Raw genomic sequence first — 17,503 nt, 5'->3', positions numbered from 1 at the left:
TCATTTAAAAAGGACAAAGCAACCTAATAAACACAGCTAAGGAGACATGGTGACTCACTAGCATGGGTTTTGCGCAGCTGCCACTGCACTGGCATTTTTACCTCGAGGTGAGGCCTTTAATGTGCAGTTGCACTACCTCATCCACGGAATTTTATGGGAGGTGGAGACATCCACTCATAGCTCTTCCATTTTTTTCTTTCGGGGAAAAATCCTGTTAAGGAGGAAATGACGGAACAGCTGTGCAATATCTTGATAGTTAGCAATAGAAGCTGTCCGTCTGGAAGCACCCTTGTCAGATTGCAGGAGCAGTCTATCTGAGGAGGAAGAGCTTGAAATTCCAGCAGCAGCATCACCTTTAAAGGCCCACAACCATATGGACTCATTCTGAATTCCTGAGCCAGTTCCCACTGGGGCTAGTCCACAGGTAACTCCTGTTTTACACTGTAAAAAAAAGCTGTTACCTTGCGTCTTCTCCCAGATGAGTTAAGAAAAGAAGCTTGGTGCCAGATCCTCGCTGGTGGGGAGAGGCTGGGCATAGAATGCGGGGCCTGTTTTAGGCATAGAAAAGATGCCTTACAGGTGCCGTGTAGAAATCTAGTGCGTCGGGGAGCAGTCTGCCTGGGTATCCAGGAGCATCAAGACCAAGCCAGCAGAGCTCCCATTCGTGCGGGTCCCCGCCTGTAGTTTGAAGTAGTGCAGTGCAGGGACAGTGTATTATGCTCTGTTTTGTGAAAGCTTCATGCAGTCCGTATAAAACCTTAGAATTTTCTGTTCCCCCAGTTATTTTCCCCTGTGCAATAGACTAGTTGTACTCGCCCCGCCCCCCAATTCCTCTGGCCCCTGAAATTGGTGGAAGCTTCATTACGGCTAGAATTGCTAAATAAGGGAGATCTCAACCTTTTGGAATTTTCTGTCAGTAGACATGTAGACAGAGGGGTGATGAGTTGGCATTATACGCTTGGACTTCCATACAGCTTTTGGCAAAATCCCTCACCAAAGACTCGTAAACAGTAATAGAATAAGAGGACTGATTCTTTTATGGATAGGTAAAGGACAGAGGGCAGCAGTCCTTTAATTATTATTAAAAATAATTAGACAGTTGCCACAATGGGTGGAACTAAGCAGTAGGGTCCCCCAAGTATCTGTACTGGGACCAGTGCTGTTTAACTGGTTCATGAATGTTCAGGACTCGGGTGAACAGTGGGGTGGCCAGGTTTACAGAACTCCGGGTGGACTGCAAAGAGCTCCCATTGGATCGCTCCAAACTGGGTGAATGGGCCACACAATGACAAATGTGATTCAACCACGGGGCCCCCAAATCCTAATTTCACACACATGTTGACAGGGGCTCTTTGTCAGCCTAATAGACGTTTCTGTGCCCTCAGTGACAATGGGCTTGCCTTCAGGACCTGGATCATTTCTGCAGATGAACAACTTTCCCCTTAGGATGGCCTGGAAGCTCCCACACAGCACATGCTATAATTTCCATTTTCCTACCCCATCTTACTGTAACACCACCATATGCAAAGCTTTTGTACAATTGCGCACAAATACATCTCCCTCCCCTGCAAACAGTGGGAAGAGTGTTTAAAGTGTCAGAAAAGAACCAACTGAAGGAAACTCGTAAGATAAACGTCTTGCTAATTCTTGGCAACGTTTGTGTGGAAATGCCACAAGTCGCCAGAGAGCTCTTGGATTTCTGGGCAGCCTCGCTGCGTCAGACCCTTCAGGCCAGGGCCCCGCTATCCCACGGGGGACAGCCTGATGCTTTGGGGGAGGCCACAGGCAGGGCTTGGAAGCAAGTGCCCCCTCCCAGTCCCTGCCTCCAACAGAGGATATTTGCACTCTTACGCAGAGGTTCCATTTTACTCATCATGGCTAATTGCTGCTGACTGAGCTGTCCTCCATGAACTCGTCTAACCCCCTTTTAAGGTTGCCTCGGCTCTTGGCAGTTATCGCATCCTGTGGCAGCAAATTCCACACATTAATTGTGTTGTGTGAAGGCCTTTCTTCAGTCGCTCCCGAGCTACAGCCAGGGTAACCTTAAGTTGTACTGTTGTGAGTCTTTCTATGTGTACTTCCTCCACATTATGCAGAATTGGGTGCACCTCTGTCGTGTCTCCCTCTACGCTCCCTGTTTCTTAGCTAAACAGCCCCAGGCATAGTAATCTTTCCTCACAGAGGAGTTGCTCCAGCCCCTGGATCATTTTGGCTGCCCTTTTCTGCACCTTTTCCAGCACTATAATATCCTTTTTTGTGGCATGGTGACCAGAACTGTACACATTATTCCAAGTGTGGCTGCACCATAGATTTCCATAGGGCAGTGTTATTTTCAATCCATTTCCTCATGATCTTTAAGATGGAATTTGCCTTTTGCATACCTGGCACCCACTGTAAGTGGTTTTGATAGTCCTAGAAGCCTGATGTAGGGCCTTAGCCAAAATGCCTGTGCTGTGGTGGGGCTGAAGGTACGCTGCTTCGGGGGAGGGTGTGTGGGAGAGATCATGTGTCTAAAGTTATTTAATTTCCTAATTTAAATGGAGTTAAATGTTAAGTGCCAGGTGGTGATCTGGGCACATGATCTGGGCTGACCACTGGCTTGTTCCTTTCAAAACAGAGAGGTCATGTCTGTCCAATGTAGCCTTCTCTGAGCAAATGGTTTTTGTTCATAGGCCCTTGTCTGTAAGGTTCCTAAAATAGGTTCCTGTAAAAGCTTAACAGGAACACAGATCCTGCCCATGGCCTTGCAATGTAAATAAAATAATATTATAAAAACAACAGTAACAATAATAAAAACACTACTTTATTCATGGCAATAATCCAGCTACATGACAGGTAAAAGAGGCCTCTGAGGAATGACAATAATATAGAAATGGAAATGTGTCCATCTAGTTTCCTTCTCAAAAGTAACATTTGGGGAGAGCTGGAGGGCTTCTAATTAAAGGGAGGATGGCAGGGCCAGATGTGAGCATGGGCTGGAGCACCTTGCACTGCGCTGGGCCCCTGTCAGTCTGTCAAATGCTGGATGCTTTCCTTAGGAACCAGAACTCACATTTTGCTAGACATTCCTTGATTTTCAAATTCATAGGAGGCTGAAATGTGTATAGGGTGCCATGAGATGAGCCCACAGAGCACCAATTTAAACGGAAGTGTGCTAGTCTCCGCCTTCTGAGGCAAATTTCCTGCCAGCAAATGGGGGAGGGCAACCTACAGATAGTACCGATCTGACTTGAATTATCCGCCCACATTAAGCGGGAGAAGCGGAGGGGGCAGCCTAGGCTCAAGTTCAGGTTTTGTTTACTCAGGCCAGGACCAGCCCCAGGACTGTCTTGCAGTCCCCCTCCCCGTCTCTTGTGTGGCAGCTGGGCCTCCTCCTGCTTGCAGCTTCCTCTTGCATGATGGTAAGGAGAAGGGGAAGGGACGGCTCGCCCCTTCCTTGCTCGTTGTCACTTTTTATGGCCATTTGGGCTGTAGCAGGTGTCAGCAAGGGGTGGAAAGCCACCCCTTGCCAACTGTGGAGAGGCAGCTGCACGCAGGCAGGCTGAGCATGACCTGCTTTTCAGGAGCCTGCCGCAGACACTCGGCAGTGACGTGCAGAATATGATGCAGCTGAACCTGGCCCTGCTGGCAGGTTTGAATGACGCCTTGGCGGGCTGACGAGCCTGGGAGGCTGCCCTCACGCAGTTTCCCCAGACACGGGTGTGAGGGCTGGCACGGGAGGCATCCCTTCCACTCCATGGGCTTTGTTCCACAGCAGTGAGTGTGCAGCATTGGTTGACGTTGCGGTGGGAGAGGCAGCAGGGTTGTACTTCATAGACTATATTTTATAGTATCTTGTCTGGAAGATATTAAAGGTGATGTACAAGAACATGGTAAGTATGTAAACAGTGGCAACAATGCACAGTGTTAAAGACAGGCCCTAGAATAAGGGAATGGTCTGGATGGAGAATTGAGACTTGGGGCCACTCTGGAAAAAGCTCCGTATGAAAACGAACCAGTGAGCTTTGCTGTTGTGCCTAAAGCCAAGCCACAAGGGGTCCTGGCCGGGGCTGTGTCGGTTCTGGATGAGGCCACCCTGCTGACCCTGCTGGGATGTTTGGGGAGAGGTGCTTGATCCATACTATACCCAGCCTCTTGAAACTGCATACTGGGAAACCTCCTCTTTTTTATGGGGGGCATCTTGTTTTTTCCCCACATTGAAAGTTTCTTGAGGTATTCTCTGGGTAAACTCATTTTCCTGAACATTTTTGTGTGTTTATTTCACTTTAAGTGTTTCTTGCAATAGACTGATCTGTATTGGTTTGGATTGCTATTCTTGTTGTTCAGTCGTTCAGTCGTGTCCGACTCTTCGTGACCCTATGGACCATAGCACGCCAGGCCTTCCTGTCCTGCGCTCTCTCCCGGAGCGTGCTCAAGTCCATATTCATTGCATCGGTGATGCTATCTAGCCATCTCATCCTCTGCCGTCCCCTTCTCCTTTTGCCTTCAGTCTTTCCCAGCATCAGGGTCTTTTCCAGAGAGTTTTCTCTTCGCATTAGGTGGCCAAAATATTGGAGCTTCAGCTTCATTATCTGTCCTTCCAATGAGCACTCAGGGCTGATTTCCTTTAGGATGGACTGATTTGACCTCCTTGCAGTCCAGGGGACTCGTAAGAGTCTTCTCCAGCACCACAGTTCGAAAGCATCAATTCTTCGGCACTCAGCCTTCCTTATAGTCCAGCTCTCACAGCCACACGTCGCTACTGGGAAAACCATAGCTTTGATTAGACGGACCTTTGTCGGCAAGGTGATGTCTCTGCTTCTCACTATGCTGTCTAGGTTTGCCATCGCTTTCCTCCCAAGGAGCAAGCGTCTTTTAATTTCATGCTATTCTACTCAATGCCAACTAATGCCAACTGGCCACCTCAGACCTAAATGGATGCTCGTGCCTTAAGGACTGGAAACATGCTTCAGTCCCAGCAAGGGACCCCTTTTCCCGTTCTCCCTCAGTGTCCCTTTCTTCGCTTAGGGTTTCTGTTAAGCTTGAGGTGTCCATCTGTGTTGCTGGATGCTCCTGGTTTTGTGCTTTTCACATCAGATGTTTTCATGCATGTGCCATTCATAGCAGCCTCTTACTGTTTATATGTTCCCTTCTCATTTGCTCTGCAAAAAGAGCTGGGCACAAAAAACAGCATCCAGCTGGCCACCAAACAGATGTGGATGCAGAACGCCTTGGTGCTTCTTGTTCCCTCTGATTAAAAAGTAGTTTTTAAAGGGAGAAACCTTTGCTTGCATAGTGTGCAGGAGAAGGCAGCCTTCTCAATCTCTGTGGTCACTAAAGCAAGGAGTGCCCAACTGTTGCGCAAGAACGGAGGCTGCCTGCCTCCAAACCCCTTTCTGCTTTCAGGGTTGAGTGCGGTTCCTTTGTTTGGGTCTGCTGTAGAAACCCCAGCTGCCCACCAGGGGGAGGTAGCCAGTTGGTCCCTTAAGGAGTGGGCACAGCTTGTGCTGGCAGAGAAGCTTGTCTCCAGAGAGGCTCGGTTGTTTCAGGGATGCCCAGATGATTTTCTCCAGAGAAATCACCTCCTTGCCTTCCCTCGCAGCAGGCGCGGGATGTACAAACTGTACAGACGTGGGGTGAATAGTTCCCCCTCTGCTTCTCTTCCCCAGGTGTCTGCCACCGTTACACAGACAGGCTGGTTGCACCCTCGGGGGCCTGCAGTACTCCAGCCAAGAGAAACGGCTTGACCAGAGGCCCTGGGCACAAAGGGACGCCTGCGCTGCTGGCCGCAGTGGGCCAGTGAGGCCATAATCTGGCCCCGGTCTCCCCACTCCTTCCCACCTCCTCATAATGCAGCCATGCACAGAACACCTAGAAGTGTTTTGCAAAGATCTTTGGGGATGGTTGCCTGTCCGTTTCCGAGGCGGATGTGAAAGAGGCAAAATTCCTTTGGCAGCCGAACAGGATGGATTCAGGTGAGTCTCTGCCTGGCCTGCAGCAGATGGAAAGGATCTGCCAGCAGTCTCTCAGCCGGCAGGTCCCCTTTGCTGAAGAGACCACTTCCGCAGGGGGCGCGCTGCGGTTACTCCTCCCCGGCTGACGCTTCCCAGACCTTGCTCGGGCTTGAACGAGCCAGAGCCAAGCTCGCTTTTGAATGGGAGAATGGACGTGCGGGCCTTTTAGGGCCAGCCGATGAAAGCAGCGCTCCTTTCTCAGGCAGGGGCTGCTGCATCTCCTTCTGTTGGGCCTGTTAGCTGTGAGGTTTGGGTCACTTTTGCTCTCCTACTCAGGGCTGCTGAGTTCTTCGGATGTGCAGTGGAAGCGCTCTGCGTGGAACAGCCAGCTTGGCAGGAGGCCTGCTGCTAGGGCCCTTTGTGCCAAAGTATGCACCGCCATGCCACCATGGACAAATAACCTCGGCCTTTGCCCAGTGGCAGTAGAGCGGGGTGGCATCTTGCAGAAGCCTTGGAGGGAGCAGCCATCGAGCCCGTTGGCTGAGAACATGTCATGCCCTGTTTGTGAGCGTAATATGTTCAGTAATAGTATAGGGGACAATGACATCCATCCATGCTGATCCTTACAATAACCCTGTAAGGGAGTCATTCCCTAAGGCCACTGAGTGAGATCGTCACAGAGGTGAGATTTTGAACCAGGAGATTTCCTGGAGGTTCACAGTTGGGAGTAGATTCCTGGATTCGACCCTGGAGCTGGACGCCTGGGTTTTGGTGGCAGCCAGGAGTGCGTTTGCACAGCTGAGGCTAGTGTGCCAGCAAGCGCCCATTCCTAGAGATGTCTGACCCAGCCATACTCATGCCCGCCTTAGTGACGTCTCTTTCGGACGACTATAATGTGGACTACTATATACATGGGGCTGTCCTTGAAAAGTATTTAGAAACTTCAGCTGGTCTAGATTGCTGCAGCCAGACTGTTGACCCGGGACCAACTACAGGGAGCTTTTGACTCCCTTCTTACAGCAGCTCCACTGTCTGTTTCGGGGCAGAATTCAAAGTGCTGGTTAAGACCTTAGTGGTGTAGTGGCTAGAGTGTTGGACTAGGAGTCAGGAGATCTGGGTTCTAGTCCCCACTCGACCATGGAAGCTCACTGGGTGACTTTGGGCCAGTCACAGACTCAGCCCAACCCACCTCACAGGGTTGTTGTTGTGAGGATAAAATGGAGGAGGAAGATTATGTTCGCCGTTTTTAAAACTGCATTTGAGCTGTGTATTTTTATTATCGTTTTAGGGCACAATCCTATTGAGATAGTCGGCGGCCTCCGAAGTCGGAGGCTGCTGAGTATCCACCACAGGGTGGTTGTAGCACAGACGTGATCCTCATTTCCGTGCTCTGTCTGCCCTGCATTTTTAGCTAGACGGCCAGTTTCAAGGATGGGGAGGGGAAGAGGCCATGTGGCGCATAGGAAGCTGCATAAAGCAACTTCCGTGGTCCCTGCCCCCAGGGCTGCCCCCTTTCCCCATCTCTGAGCACAGAGAGAACCACGCCGGCTACAAGGGGGTGTGGGAGGGGGTGGGGAGTAAGGGTTCTGGGAACCAAGCTCGGGGCCCTGGCTTCGACTGCTGTTCTCCAACTGAGGAATCCTACGGCCCCCCAGACAGTGTCTGGTGGTCATAGGGTTGCTCCCTTCCCTAAGTTTATTTTCATCTTGGTTTTATTGCTGTTAGCTGCCTTGAGCGCCATATTGGGGGGGGGGGATGGAAAGGTGGGGTATGACTCAAATAAACACATAAATCTGTGGCTCCATCTCTCAGTGACTGTGATGGGGCAGCTCTAAAAGTCTCCATCTTTGTGAAGTGGCTCGGAGCAGCCTGGTCAGAGCAGGCGCAGCAGCGTTGGTTGCCAGGGACAGACATTCTTTGAGATAAGTAATGGCTGAAGTTGCAGCAAGCCTGAGGTTTGTGTAGCCTTTATGTGGATTTGGCGGGGGGCTGGGGGCAGGGAGAGACCTTCAGTTTGCAAAACCTTAGTTATGACTGCAATTCAGCTTTATTTTGCTTGTTGTCACACTTTCCCCCCAACCTTCCAAGAATGCAGGACCCCAGTTGCTCCTCACCCTCTGAGGGTGGTCAGGCTGAGAGAGTACAACTGGCACGATAGGCTGAGCCCTTGGTCTGAATGCAGGCCTTCCTGGTCCAAGCCCCACAGTTTCCTGGTTAATAATTACATTTTATTTTGTAATCAGAAATACAATAAACAAGCAATTGTAACCTGGGTCCATTCACAGTTCAAACATCGGGTTGTTCCATTTACAAATTATGCCATTTCAAGATGATACAGGAGAACATCAGAAATCTAGTCCAACTTTTTTTGTTTAGTTCACTTAATTTTGCTTCTCAAATTCCATTCTGGAATCATAGAATGGTAGGGCTGGAAGGGGCCCACAAGGCCATGGAGTCCAGCCACCTGCTCAGTGCAGGAATCCAAGTCAGAGCATCCCTGGCAGGTGACGTCCAGCCCGGTCTTGAAGGCCTCCAGCGTGGGGGAGCCCCCGCCTCCCCAGGAAATGGGCTCCACTGTCGTGTTGCTCAGGTTTCCATGATGTTCAGCTGGAGCCTGGCTCCTGCCACTTGTCTTTCCAGAAGTGGTCACAAGTTGGTGGTGGTCATCTGATGTCAGTCCTTTCTCCTAATGTGTGTAATAAAGCTTTGCTGTGTGGCATAAAACATGTCCAGTTTGTTTTGTCCTTTAGATGAACAAAGTTGGTTTCCATTATCACATAAAAAAGCAATGGTAGCTGTGGTGGTCCATGAGAAGAGAAAAATCCAAACCCCACTTTTGGGTGATGCCTTTATTGGGACCAACCAAAATTCTGATCCTGAAGGAATGACCCAACTGTGGATTAAGCATCCGCCCCTTGCCCAGTCATTGTTGCCCTCTACAGTGTCCATTAGCCTTGTCTAAAGTTCGCTCCTCAGGCTATTTCCAGCACTGGGTGATCACTAAATGGGCTGCTGCCCACAGAAACGGGCTGCTGCCTCCCACGCTTTGTCCACGATACTGTGTAGACTCTGGAGATCTGCATGAAGAAAGCAGACAGTGGCTTGGCATGGCTGTGGCAGGGCCACTGCAACAAGCCCTATTCTGCTGAAGCCGGGCACCACCTGGTTTGTTAGCAGGCGAACGGCGAGCTGTCTCTCCCCTGCATGTGGCTGGCTGCTTTCATAACCGTGGCATGCCGTGGTGTTCCTGTGTCACAGGCCAAGGAACCAGGAGGTTCATGGGGACAGGAGGGAGTTCCTGACCTCTCTGCTCTTCAGTGCTTTAGCATAACGTGGCTTGCTGCAGTGTCCTTGTCACGTCTGAACCAGTCTGTCGAGAGACATGCATGGTGCTGCTGCTTGGGCATGGTGCTGTAGGAATGTGTCACCTCTAGTTCTTACTGGTCAGCTCTGCAGGGGAGTTGTGTAATTGGGCATTACAACTATGGCAGCTGAAGTAGAATGAGTATACCTCTGGATTTTCTTGTTGACTTGTATCTGATCTTTTTGTCTGCCAGAAAAATACTGTATCTGGGAGAAAGAAACTCAGTACTGGAAAACTAATTTGAAATAAGTTCCCCAATAAAAAAAGGGAAAAGAGAAAACCCCAAAAGGATAAGTATGCAATTACTTGTGTTACAAAATATATATATACTACAATAACAATGATTCATAGGAAATGCAATAAAAAAACCTTTATCGCTGGATAAGTGTTGCCAGAGACTTTAAAGCACACAAACACACTTAAAGTAAGTGTAAGTGAAAAAATCTTGGATGCAGAGTCCATGATGAAAATAGTTACACATTTCCTAGGCAGCTGAGAAGGAAAAAATCAGACTACCTAATCTAATCTGCTGTGGGTTTTGCACGAGAAACATGAAATCCCAGCCTACGCCCATTTTTTTAAAATTATTTTTTGCAGGGAGCGGGGTGGGTCACTACATTTGCACTGATGGCTAAACCAGTTTATTGATATATATTTTTAAGGAGATGGGAATCTGAGGGTGAAGAGGGAGATGGTTGCCTTCCGAGAGCAGCCACAGAGCTGCCTTCCACCCTTCGCATGTGACCAGTTTAGCACATTCCCTAGCAGACAAACGGACCAGCAAGTTCAGCTCTAGAGTAGCCTCCAGTCTTGCTGCTTCTCCTATGCACCAGACATTTAAAGCAGCTCTGCCGCATATGTATGTTCAGCCTTCATCTGTGCTAAAAAGAACAAATACAGAATTCCTAAAACCAGGGTCCGTGGGTGGGTGGGGTGTTATCAAACTGCTCTAAGGAGGGAGAGGGAGAGAGCCGCACCTATCTACCCATAGGACTGAACGGAGAGACCTTGGTGATGGGTTTTCTCAAAATTGCAACCTTTCTCTGCTCATTGGATTATTCATAAAAGCATTGCAGCAGCTGTGATGTGCCCTGAGATTCCAGGAGAGGGTGGGCTGTGAATGGAAACGTGCAATTGTAGCACAGATGTCGAGGTAACTTGTTTTCGGTGGTATTGTGGCACAACGTAGCATTTCTGTGTCTGCTGAGGGTCTGTCTTTTTTGCCAGTGTGATGTGACACGGTTGCTTCTGAACCAGAGCAAAGGCAAAATCCTGCATGTCCTTGGATGTCTGCCTGGGGTGGAGGTGCACAGCTGTTGCGTGGGGCAGCTGCAGTTGTGAAACGGCCTTTTCCATCCTTCTGCTAAGGACAGTGGAAGAGGCCGCCTTGGAAAGTGGTGGACTCTCTTCCATTGGAGGTGTTTGAGCAGAGGCTGGATGGCCACCAATTAGGGATGCCGTTGTGGTGGATCTCCTGCATTGGCAGGGCGACCTCTGAGGTCCCATCCAACTTCACTATTCCAAGGTTGGTCCTTGGGTGTGAACAGTGATGCAAGTTTAAGAAACCCTGAATGCTCCAGCTCCTGGTCTTGGAGGGACTTTGCCTCACCCAGGATGACTTTCCCAACATACGCTAGTAAGTAAATCACCCCTTGCAACAGGCCCTCCCGTCAGAGGTTGTTCTCACTCCTGTTTGGTGCATTTTCTTTCCTCTGGCTCTACTGAGAAATGCAGCCAGGGGATGAACCGGTGAAGTTCAAATGGAGACTTGCGTTGTAAATGAACATACTAGCCTCTTTTCTAGCGTTGATCTTCAAGGCAGATAGTGTATTACAGTGTATTTTGCCTTTTCTCTCCCCCCTGAAAATGTGTGTGGTGGGGGGGGGGGGCATTGAAGCTCGTATTGAAACTTGCAACATAGAAGAGTGTCCTGACAGCTGTTACACATGCTCATTTTGATACCTCCCTAAAATATTGTGATGCAACCAGAGAATGCTGAGCAGACGAGTTAAACCTGCCAAGCCTCACTTGTGGAGATGGGAACCTTGTGAAGGCTGCCATGTGAAGCACTTCTGCATTGTGTATAAATGCACCAGAGGGACCTGTTTCCAGAAGCAGATTTCCAGGCATGAGACACCCCCCCCAACCCTCCGCTGAAGAAAAGCAGGATCTAAACATAAGTGAGAGAAACTTTAATTCAGAAGGAATCGTTCCTTGGAGCGGTTGTTCCCCTGCCCCTTCTGTTGTTGTTCAGTTATGTCTGACTCTTCGTGACCCCATGGACCACAGCACACCTTCTAGCCCTCATTTAATACTGGCATTTAGGAACGTGAAATATGTTTCCAGCGCTGTGTCTATAAGGAGATGGAGAGGTGCTTAGCTGGGCGGGCCCAGCAGGGGCTCCCGCTTCCGGGCCAGCAGGCGGCTTCCGACGGGGCTCCCCGGGTTGCCCCGGCTGCTGCCAGGTCCTCGTGTGCATGTGGTGCTTCAGCTCCCAGACCTCGATGAGGCCTGTTTATTCATGCATGCCCAGACTCTCTCTCTCTCTCTCTCTCTCTCTCTCTCTCTCTCTCTCTCGTTTTAAGTAGAACTTCAGGGAAAAGGTCCAGAGAAACGACATAATAATTATTGTATTACAAATTGTTTCCTTTTAATGGGCCCTGTTGGATCACTTAATCTGCTGAAGGCATTGCTCCATTTCTCCCTCCTCCTCCTCCCTCTGAAGCCCCTGCTATTCACATAAGTTTTTCCAACTGCTTCATAATTCTGCTTAAGAACTTAACCCCCTGTGGAAAAATATTCTGTACTTCAGTTCCTTGTTTTGCAGTTGCCTCCTCATTACGGTCCGTGGAGGCAGGGGAGGCTGTGTGTGGGTGGGAAGGGTGTTACGGGCTTGCGAGTCGGCCCACGGGCAGGTGCCTCAGAGGAAGGGTCCTCGCCCGGTGGCAATGGCAGCTGTGACCGCTGGGCAGGCTCCTGCCCTCGGGTCCACGTGGGGTGCAGCAAGGGCTCTGGCGGCTGAGTGGACGCGCGCGTGGCTCCCTTTGTGTCAACTTTTCTCTTTGGGTTCCTGACAGTATCGGAAGGTCCAGCTGAGGTGCTTCTTCGGGCTTCATTCAGCACCTGTTAATACTTTCCAAAAGGCCAGATCATTGTGGCCAGCTCAGCTACGTCGGAGGGCTGCCACGTCAAGTGATGACATGCATCTCAGCATGAAAGAACGAGCCATCACGAGGAGGCCTTCAGCTGAGGCCAGTCACGTGCCGCACTATGAGCCATCTGGGGGATTAGCATGAACCCGTTTTGAGGGGCATCGTTTTGAAAGAGGATGAGGTACTGAAAAGAAGTGCCTCAAGCTTACAAGTACAGCCCACGTGTAGGGACCCCTCCCCTGACTAAAGCAGGCATCGCACAAGGCTCTTGTGTATCCTCTGCCTTTGTCATGGCTGCCTTCCTCATTCCGCATCAGCTAGTAAGGCATTCTGCACTAAGAAGAAGATGAGTTTTGCAACCTGCATACAGTACGCTAAATGAGCTGGCTGACGTGCCTTGGGTTTTTCTGCACCATTCTGCATGTGCCAGCCATAAGCAGAATATCTGTGATCTCCCCAACTTCAGGATTGCAGCATCTTTGAACCCCACACAGCTTTCCCTGTACCCCTCTGCAACCAGCTGGCTAGGATGAGGGTGGGCCTCCCCCCTTCAGTGCAGCATTCTGCTGGCCCCACTGGAGGCAGGGCTGTGGTCGCGGCGAAGGGCACGTTTGCTCGCCTGCACTCCGCACCCAGCCAAGACCTCCCTGCTTAGGATTACTTCATGCTTGTTGTAGGCAGGTCACTTGAATCCATGATTTTGCATCCAGCCACTCAAGGAGGTCCATGGCAGGATGCAGAATGGCACACCTGGGCCTCTTGGCCCATGCTGTGGGCATCATGCTCTTTCTCGCCTGTAGGCTCCAGGCATGGAGGAAGCTTTGTGAATTGGACAACAGTGTTTTCTTTCTCTCTTGGATTAAAAAAGCCATTGGTGAGTGAGGTCTGAAGCCAAGCAGTCAGCCCCTGGCCCCCAGCCGAGAGAGGAGGGGAGGCCGTCCTGACGGTATGCGGCTTTCTTCGTACCTCCTCCGCTTCCCCCTCCCTGGGGTGATGGATTGGCTCTTGAAAAGGAGGCCCTCCCAGGTTCTGCCCTATTGAAATGGGCTTGCCAAGTAATGAACCCCCTGCCTTTTCAAGCGCACCAAGCTTGTGTGGCACGGCACTTGTGCGGGTTTGTTCAGCCTTCCTTTGTGTCAGAGACAAACATGAAAGGAGGGCTCCCCCAGCGCTTCTGACCCCTCCCCAAGCCAAGAGACAATAAGGTAACTCTGGGTCCCCTTTATTTGATGGGCTGTCAGTTGTGGAGCTTATGAGCTACAGTCCTAGCCCCCCTCCCAAGCAGGAAGCTGCTGGTGCAGCCCCCCCTCACTTTTCGGGAGCTGAAACAATGGAATCACGTCTGGGGTTACAGATCTGGGCTTGTGGCGAGCAGCACTTGCAGCTTGCACATGGCCAGCGCCTGCTTGGCTCAGCTCTGTATTGTCTTGTGGAGCAGAACTGATTTTAAGGCTGCCTCTATGCACGCTGTGTGTGTGTGTGGGGAGACACAGGTGGGAATCCGTGGGCGTCATGCCATCCTGACCCCCCGTGGCTTTGGTAGCTCCCTTGGACTTGGTTATTCTAATCTCCAGTTCTTGGCTATATTTAATAGATGTTTCATGCAATAGCCAGCCTGGACTTCACTCTGAGTAGAAGTGCTGGGCCTCGGCCAGTTAGTCAATTATTTTAGAATAAGTAATAAAAATTAAAACCTGCCTCAGAGCAGGAAGAGGCTAGTCTAGCTAAATGCATCAGTGAGCAGCTGTTCCTTTGGGAAGCTGCTGAGGCCAAAACTGAGGGTGGACTGAGGTTCCTTTTGCCCAGAATAAATATTGGACCTGCTTTTAGAGGACGGAGATCCTGGCTGAAGAGGGCAGGCAGGGGAGACGGGGATGGCCTGGACTCTGACTGGGCTGCTACAGAACTGGTCTTGGTTTAGTCAGGAAATCGGCTCTCTTCACTGTGCAGTATGGCTGGTAAAGCTGATGGGAGAGGACCTCCACAAGGAAGGCTCCACCGTTTACTGTTGGAGAAACAGGCTGAGAACAGTATCTCCAGGCCGTCCAGTCTCGGGTAGAAAGTAGGGTTGGAACCCAGGTGTCCCCATTGCCAATAACCAATTGACTGATTAGCAGGACTAATAGGCATTTCCCTTCCGACCACCCAGAGAGTCAGGGCAGCTCAGTTTGTATTGGGTAGCACAGATGGGACTCTTGCATCTTGCTCTTTGATCTTCTGTGATGTCACAGTGGGCTTGTGTAGGCAGGCAGAGGGAATTTGCTCTTTCTGCTATTGGCTTAGCTGCTCTGATGTCACAGAGGGGTTGTGAGCAGGTGAGGGCTAAATGCGATGGTGAAGATCTTTCAGTACACATTTCAAGAAGATGTCTTGAATGCAATGTCTGTAGCTACTACCACCACCTCTACAACAACCAGCTCCCATTTAAAATATTAAATATACCATGCTAAAGGTGCCTAATTCCTACGTCATGCCCACCAAACGAAGCAGGGCACATAAAATCAGTGATTTTTGAAATTTGAGTAGATTTTTAAAAAATGGTTTTAACTATGGTTGGTTTGAAGCCAACTTCAAACCTTGCTTCATGATCCTGGCTTGTTTGGATAATGCATGATTAACACTAACTGCGCTTCCTTGGGCATAATGACAAACTGCAGTTAGTTGACAATGGAGGTCAGTGCTTCCCGTCTGCTTGCAGCGTTCAGACTGGGAGGGCAGTGGAGTCGCCGAGCCCAAGGTTTCAGCATTGGGTGTGCGTCAGACCAACCAGGTGCACGGAGTTAAAAGAGGGGTTTCTATGCAAATGAAGAACCAATTTGAACGTTTCTCAGGAATATTTACACGCTACCTGCCATACCAAACGCAGACATTTCATTTTCACCTCATGAAAGCGAACTGCTCTACTCTGCCCAGGAGCAGACAGACGTTACTTTGGCCTGTCAAGGCAAGGTGAAGCAGAAAGGAGCAACGTGGTGAGGGAGGAGAGGACTGCAGCGCGTAGCCAGGTTTCTTCACCCCACAGACTCACACGGCTGCTGGTCTACGGAAGACCTTATATGGGAATATTTTCAAGAACTTTCCTCCAGAAGTGTAAAAATGATTTGTTAAGCAATGTGTCTAAAATTAGTGAAAATCAGACTAAAATATATACAAAGTATATTTTACACCTTCTATAAGGTGTAATGTAGTCTAGCTAATACTCTGTATGGTTGCAAATTAACAGTGTTTAGTAACGAGGTTTGCTGCATTTTTTAAAGGAAATACATGAAGAAGTACCAGTGGGATTTAAAAGGAATTTTTTTCTTGCTGCTTTAAGCCACCTTGATTTAAACCAATCCACTCTGATACAGGGGTTCTGGGATCTCTTCATGCTTGCCTTTTATGTTGCTACTTGGCCATTGCTACTTGGCCGCTACTTGGCCATTGTCGAGCCCCCATGAAGTAGCAGTAACAACCAGATGGGGCCTAGAACCCATGGGTGGCGGTGAGGACGACCATCCACACAGCTCTGGAGCTACTCTCGATTGCCCCTTGTCTGCTCTGGGACAGACGGTGAACTGCCCTTGGTGTCGGCACCTGGCCCTAGGCAGCGCTCCTCAGCAGGAGCCCGCCTCAGGGCAGTGCCTCATCAGAGAAGGGCTTCCCTCTTCTCGCTGCCCTCAAAGCTCCTGCTGCCTTGCGCAGCCTGCCTCTGCCCATCTCCCTGCCCACATATCCTGGTATAAAACCTGCTTGTGACCCTGGCTCCTCAGAGGTCTCCTGCTTTCTCGAGACCCCCCCCCCCGTTGCCCCAACAGGGAGCCCCCCTCTCTCTGGTGTGTTTCAGACCCCACCTCAGAACCACCTGTGGTTTAATGTCTTAGCCCTGATCTGCGACTGCATGAAAGCCTCAGACGTGCATCACATCTGCTCAACGCTTGCCGCTCCCTCCACTACTTGACTTCTTGCCCGCCTGCACTTGGGCTGTGAGCTCCTGGAGGCAAGAAGCTTTTTATATGGCACCATCAGTGAAGGTGGTGTTCTCAAGACTAAGCAAAAGGTGTTGTGCTCTTAACAACGTTGGTTTGTGAATTTGTCACTGAGACAATTTTACATACATTTAAGCCTCAACTTAATTATTGCAGTCTGTACTTCTTGTATGTGATTTCCCTCTACCTCCTTACCTCAATTCCCCCAGCCTGCCAACTTAGGGTGACGCTTCATGCATCTCATAAAGTGGACACTACTCCTTGAAAGCTTACACCAGATAAAGATGTTAGTCCCTAAGGTGTCATAAGACTCTTTGCTGTTTCTGTAGGCGAGCAGAGACCACCACCACCTGGAGGGATGATGCAAGACCATTGGCCTTTCCAGTTTACCGCTAGGAATTGCCGTCTGGAGCGTCTTCCAAGGGTAACCTTACTTTAAGTGCCGTAGCCCAGGGGTGGCAGATGGCAGTTCAGGGTCTGCTGGTAGATCTCTGGGTGATGAGCAGTGGATTGGTGAGTGGTTCTGACTCCCAATGTTTTACAAATAGCATCAACAAAATGATTGCCACCCCCACCTAAACTAGAATGCTGCAGTGACAAAAGCTTAGGGCAGGGGTGCACAACCTTTTTGGACCCATGAACACATTTGGGATTTTGGGGGAACTGCTGTGGGCACCACCACAAAATGGATGATGCCGTCTGAGGTCCCTTCAGGTGTCTTTGGGTGCCATGTTGGGTAATCAGGAGTGGGAAAGGCCTGTGAATGCAGTTCATTTTTGGTACTGAAAGCAAATTCCTGGGCTCAGAATGTGCTCAGCGGCACCCTGCCCTTTAATTCCAAGTGCATGGCTCTGGTTGGTGGATCTTGAGGTCCTAGTAAAAACAAAACAAAGTCGATCCAACAGGCCTGAAGTCTGCCTGGCTCTGCCCTGGGCACTCATGTCGAGCAGCACACTGCGTTCGGCCACCCCAGGCTGATTTGTGTGCACTACAGATGAACAAAGAGCAGCGAGGGGGAGGGATGGAGGGAGGGGGAAGGGAAAATAAAAAAAGCAGAACAAAGGAGTTCATGAAGCTCTTAATCCC

At 50.0% G+C, this 17,503-nt stretch overlaps 1 protein-coding gene across 2 annotated transcripts in view; it reads left to right on the top strand.

The window, feature by feature from the left end:
• Nucleotides 1-17,503, top strand: part of EFNB1 (ephrin B1) — a 155,671-nt gene that overhangs the window by 8,660 nt on the left and 129,508 nt on the right. Inside the window, exon 2 of one of the 2 annotated variants that reach the window (XM_084814279.1) lies at nucleotides 16,747-16,841. The exons of the other annotated variant lie outside the window; for it this stretch is intronic. The gene's annotated coding sequence lies outside the window, so the exon portion shown is untranslated. The remainder of the gene's footprint in view (nucleotides 1-16,746; nucleotides 16,842-17,503) is intronic. 2 annotated transcript variants of the gene reach the window in all.

The sequence above is a fragment of the Heloderma suspectum genome, chromosome 9 (assembly GCF_057233095.1).
Source record: "Heloderma suspectum isolate Gila_16-S chromosome 9, 16-S_ref, whole genome shotgun sequence".
NCBI classification, from domain to species: Eukaryota; Metazoa; Chordata; class Lepidosauria; order Squamata; family Helodermatidae; genus Heloderma; species Heloderma suspectum.
This window is presented reverse-complemented; position numbering and strand designations above follow the sequence as displayed.